This window comes from Triturus cristatus, chromosome 7, assembly GCF_964204655.1.
Source record: "Triturus cristatus chromosome 7, aTriCri1.1, whole genome shotgun sequence".
Taxonomy (NCBI): domain Eukaryota; kingdom Metazoa; phylum Chordata; class Amphibia; order Caudata; family Salamandridae; genus Triturus; species Triturus cristatus.
This window is the reverse complement of record NC_140590.1, coordinates 1292320601-1292326600: the sequence shown is the minus strand read 5'-3', so window position 1 is coordinate 1292326600 and position 6000 is coordinate 1292320601. Positions and strand designations below refer to the sequence as shown.

General features: G+C 39.8%; 1 long non-coding RNA gene and 1 pseudogene across 1 annotated transcript; both read left to right on the top strand.

The window, feature by feature from the left end:
* The first annotated feature begins 331 nt into the window (after positions 1-331).
* On the top strand, positions 332-2624 carry LOC146811921 (uncharacterized). The gene is made up of 4 exons (XR_014965846.1): positions 332-424; positions 993-1021; positions 1504-1609; positions 1926-2624. It is a non-coding gene; the product is annotated as an uncharacterized LOC146811921 (long non-coding RNA).
* Positions 2625-2678: 54 nt separating this feature from the next.
* Positions 2679-6000, top strand: part of LOC146811920 (kinesin-like protein KIF22) — a 91815-nt pseudogene continuing 88493 nt past the window's right edge.

Here is a 6000-nt window from a genome sequence, read left to right as displayed (position 1 = left end):
ATCCATGGTTGATGCTTATATGTAGCGCTGCTTGTCTTCAGAACCTGCACGTTGCCACCTCCTGGCAAGCAGGAGAACTGCTTTTGAAGCTTCCGGATCCAGCTGGACGCCTGGGGAATATTCACAAGGTGAGGAATCTGCTTTGTTACTGAAGGTAAGTAACTTGTTCTAGCCTGGAGTGTATTGTATGTGTCTTCTGAGGCTGAGTTTATATGCCCTGTTCCTTGTTACTATGACTGTTTACTCTTTAAAAATGGCCGACACGTAAACCTATAATCCCTGGCCATTTGCGTCGTCGTTGGTGTTCACTTCTGCACAGGTGAAACACATCACGGAGCAGATAATTTAAAAATGCTAACTTCTGGTCATTCTGTTTCTCTACCGAAAACGAGACCTGAAGACCCGGGTTACCATACCCTAATAGGTGAGTTTATTGAAATGGAAATAAGCCATTTACTTGCTGCACCAGTATTTTCACTTTACTGAGAGTATCGGAATACTGGAGTGTTAGATAATTCATTTTAACAATTATGAACTTTTAAATTCGGCGCAGCATGCTTAGGTATGGCCTAGATATGTAAAATGACTGCACAAACCAAGCAACTCTCAACCTATTTTTGCAACTTATAAACTTAGTGCGACTTCCAGTAACGCAACATAATATACAAATCTCCTTCATTACGCTCATTATAAGCCGCTATATTTCCTGTAATGTTGTCTGGTTGAAGATAGACTTTTAAATGTCAAACATTCTCGCTCATTGGTTGAGTGGGACGTTTTAACTTCTGTTAGCGTGTTTAATTTAGGAGGTTGCTCATGTATAGGAGAGATTTTGTGATATAACTACATATTCTGATACTCTTCGATAGTTCTGGTTCTCGTTTGATGTTTGTATATCTCACCTAAACATGTTTGACACGTTCTTTCTGAACGAATAGGTGGGGTATTTAAAAATAAATACTAATTATTGTTATTATCGATTTTTTATACAGATACTCACTTGTTGAATTTTATGATTTTGGTATGTATGACCTCGTCCTAATGTGTATATGTTAACTAATTGGGATATTTATTTCTCAAGATATGAGGTGCACTTTTTAAAGATATTTGTATGCAACATTGCTCTTAAAAATTGAACATTTTAATGATTAATATTCATTCATTTTAATCGGATGGCAACAACTGTTGCTTCATTGGTAGCATGAAGCTACAACTGTTATGCCACCGTGGCCTTTTGAATATTTAATATGATTTACCTAGCTCTTGCTCTCATTTGTTTATAATTTTCTAAATTTCTTCTAGTAAGCAATGAACAAATATTCATTAAATAGATGTTTATTTATATTGCCCACAGTTATAATATCTTCTAGCTGAACTTTGGAAATTACTGCAATGTATTTATTTAGAGTGTATATTATAATAGATGATATATGGTATATACATAATTACATTTTGTGGATATTCATGTATGTCACCTGATTTGTTCCATATTGGCTTTTATAGATTAACAATCATCACTCCTGAAATCCTTTTGCCAGTTTGGAATTTTTGGTTGCTGGCTCAATACTCAAAACTATCAGTCCGAACCATTTATATTGTTTCAAGAAAGGTATGAAGTACAATATTTAATTGACGAATTGTGAAATATTCTGTGGTCTATATGTAAACATCTATTAACATATTACTCATAGGCGCGCTTAATTGATAATAGAGGCTAAAGAAATACGTATTCGAACTTGGGATCGTCATTGTGAAGGCCTGGTTATTTGAAAGAAAGTACTGGTACATATTTTGTCTTGCTTTTTATATTAAAATTGTCTCATTAGTCTTGGTTTTTCATGTATGTATATTCTATCTGTATTTGTGTATACGTTGATATATTTTCTCAATGAGTTAATTGTATGTTATATATGTTTTTTTATTAGCCCTGAAGAAGTCTCTTTTTAGAGACGAAACGCGTCTGCTAAGATTCTTCAGGTCTATGTGACCATGGCTCTCCATATCCATGTGATCGTACAATAAAGAAAAAGATTGTTTCAAGAAAAACCCACTGACGTCTTGGACATTTTTACATATCTATTGACTTTCTTTGAACGGTGCTGAACCCTTTTGTATGCAATTTTGTGACCGGACTTGGTCCTGGTGAGGAACATAGAGGGAAGTGTTCCTTGGTTCTCTGCACTGTAAGAATCATATATAAAGTAAACACGTTTCATTTGTAAAGTGCGGTATCTATAGCCTCTACCCTCACTTTGTGTGCACAAGTTTTTAGTGTGTATGCGAGTGGCTACAGCTAAAAGAAGGGACCTTGTGGAAGATTGCATGGTATACATTGCAGGCCTGTCCTTCCGGGTACAAGGCTTTGTGACCCAGACAGTCTTAAACTAGGAAAGCTTCCTGATCGGGAGCCAATGTAACCTTTTAATATGTTGTGACATAGTAGATGGTTTATGAGGTACCATGAATAAATATCACTTATCAAAAACTGCCCTCTACGGAGTGACTGAATATTGAAGGGTAGGGCCAATGGACGAGCATTATAGTGACAGATTTAAATGCAAGATGGTCTGAAGCTGTACTTTACTTAAACCATCTTTAATCAAAATAAATTATCTGCTTCCTGGCAATTGTTGGTGTGTGAGTTCAAGAAAGGCTTCATATAAGAAGTGAAAATCTAAATGGTGGCTTCTTTTTAGTACTAAATTCCATCCTCAAGTCGTATTGACCCAACTTGTTTGTACAGGTTTTGGATTTATTGGAGCCTAACCATCAGGATCTCCTCATCCATGAGGACAAGGACAAACATTTTCATCCCGAACCTGACACAGAAGATTATAACCAGTTTCTCAGACTTTGAGAGCTTCTTAATCCCAGCCAGCCAGAACCGCACCGTGGCTTGTACAAAGCTGAACAACCGCTCAAGCCGCAGCCACGCGGTATTGCTCATCAAGGGGAGGGTAGCTGCGTAATGTCCCACACTTGGCATGCAAGCTTCTTTAACCAGTCGAGACAATCCAGTGGCTGTGTGTAGTCCATTTAATTTTTGTGGGTACTATTTCACTTTCCTAGTAGTCGACACTACTTTTTTTTCTTCTACTCCTAGGTAATCTTGCACCAAGAGTAGCTACCTTAATAACTTGTTAGTTGTTTTTTGTGTCGTTTATTCATTGGAAAGGAGCTTTCCGTTAAGATGGCTCATCACTCTGTATTATTTATTGTGGAACTTAACTATTTGACTTGTTTGCAGAGGAACAATTCAAACCATACTGGTTGAATCCAATCCTCAATTGACCGTTGCTTATTGTGCTTCTTGTCCTTCTATGAGTTTGTCGGTAATGTTCCTGGATCTTCTCCCCACAGGTTCAGAAGAGTGAGTGTTTCTCACCCTTCAGCTAACTGGGAAGCTGTACTTGATTGACCTTGCTGGTTCTGAAGATAACCGGCGCACAGGAAACCAGGGTATCCGTCTCAGGGAGAGCAGTGCGATCAACTCATCCCTCTTTCTTCTCAGTAAAGTTGTTGATGCCCTGAATCAGGGCTTACACAGAATTCCATACAGGGACAGTAAGCTAACCAGTGATGAATATAGGCCCCAGCTAGGCCAGCAGGACACAAGGGTTCGCTCTCCTGCAAATGGAATCTATAAGGAAGTTGGCACGGAAACTGCAAAGTACAAAGACAAAGTTTATTAACCCTTAAGGGTGGTCCTACAATCCATACAACACTCTTCAGTATTGCATAGAGTAGCACCCCGAACTTGCATACACGGTCCCCTTTTATACACAACAGAGGGGCTCATAAGTGGGTGGATACATCATGAGGCAAAGAATATTACCTTTTATGGTCATTTTCAATACAGAATCAATATATGGGCGGAGCTAACACTCCTTGAGCCCGCGAAAACATGGTCAAGCAAGGACTAACTGATAACAGATGTGGTCAAGTCTGGGCATGCGCCAGACGGACAAAGGAGCTATTTATAGATTGTTACTAGGCAGATTACAAGAGCGACTAACACGAAGGTAGGACTCTTCTCGTGCTACGCACGTGGAGGCATGACAATACAAAATGGAGTCCTAGCTTTAGTCAACATAAAGGAAGAAACTCTGTCTGGAAGGAGAATTCATGTCTTTAGTGAATGCTTACTCATACCGTTATTTCAATTTTCAACAGACGACCCTTTTAGCATTTACTGAAGACATCCGGTTTATTAGGATAATCATCGTATATATCAATTTTCATCATTTCTTCCATTTCTTTAGTCAGATGTTTCTGGTAGGTGACATTGGCAATAGCTTTCTTATCAGGAATGCAGAGCGACACACATAGGGAACAGAGTAAGGGACCACATTGGATACAAATGCAACAGGAAAACAGAATTGCTACAACGATACAGAGACCAGTTAAAACCTTCCATCCCCATGTGGTGATCAACGCCCAAAACCATCCAGAAAAGGTCCAAGTACCATTCTCTGTATGGATTTCAGCTGCAATTTTATGTAATTTATTAATGGCATTATAAACTGATGGCGTGTGGTCAGGAATAAACACGCAACAACTACTTCCGATAATTTTACAAGCTCCACCTCGGTCAGCTAACATAACATCTAACACCATACGATTCTGCAATGCAACAATTCTAGTAATCTGCAATTCTTCCGTAAGATTCCCAAGAGCAGCAGCGGTTTGATTTGTCACAGCCTCTACCACTCTTTTTAACCTTCGAACTTTCCTACTATTTAGGGCAGCTCCAACAAAGAAAAACAATCCTAAATTAAAATCAATATACTGCTGCAGACTAGTGTCAGTTTGGTCCACGTCATCAATTGATAGAGTACGTTTATACCTATTTACAGTCACATTATTCAACAACTTCAAATCCTTATGATAAGATGCAGGTGCCAAGAATACAGGAGGAAATAGAAATGCTACATAACATACTCCAGACTAACCGGCTGGCAAGCGGTAATAACCTTTATTTCCACATACGAAGTATGTTTTATGGGATGCTAAGAAGGTACTGTTATTCAACCCGTCGATATTTAAAATAGTGATGCAATCACTAACACCAACAGGAATATAACCCACACTCTGGACACACAGGTCCGCTTGAGCTTGTGCCACTTGAATCACAAATCGGTCTTTCCCCACAGTGTCTCTGGTGTTCGTGAAAATATAGGGAATCGATTCATTGTCCGGTCGATACTCTTCCCATTCCCAAATTGTCCCATTCGCTTGCGGATATCCATCTTTATCCTGATGACATTCCCTATTAAGTCTGAAGAGTAGCCGTCCCACTGTAGGTTTCCGGGTGGCAAAAAGCAAAGTGTACCATGCTCTACAGGAGCCATTATGAGAGAAAGGAAGGGGTATGAACGGAGTTCCTCCTTTCTTCTGGTGAGCTGGCATCATGCCACATATCCAACAGTTCGTAGCATTGGTGGCAACATGGGTATGATGCAACATCTGGATGAAAGTGTTATTCAAATAAGACTGACGATGCTTCAACTCTTGATACGGTAGTGTATAAAAGTAGTGCTCCTCAGGCACTGGAGTAGTCAAAACAAGTAACTTTAGAGCAGGAGTCACATCCTCCACAAACCATGTGGTTATCCCAACAATAGCTACTGTAAACATAAAACCTGTTGCACAAAGGATTTTCTTTTTCTCCATGTCAGAATAAAAAATCAATATCTTCCTGAAACTAAAAGGTTGTCAGAACTCTTCCCCTTAGGCAGCGGTTGATTTCTTCACCAGCGGGCCAAGACAGGTGTCGCTACACTAATGCAGGGCTGATCCCCCCCCCCCTTGCCTCATTGGCTCTCCGTTTCACTAACCCAAGGGCCGTTCTGACAACATGTCCTGATACTGAAGAATTCACTTTCTTGGTCTGAGATGATATCGCTTTCCTCCAGGAATCACGTGGTCCGGAAAGAGCTCCTCAGTGTCGTTCGGTTCCACAGCACGGCCTTTCTCTGCAGTCAGAATTTCTCGATGGTC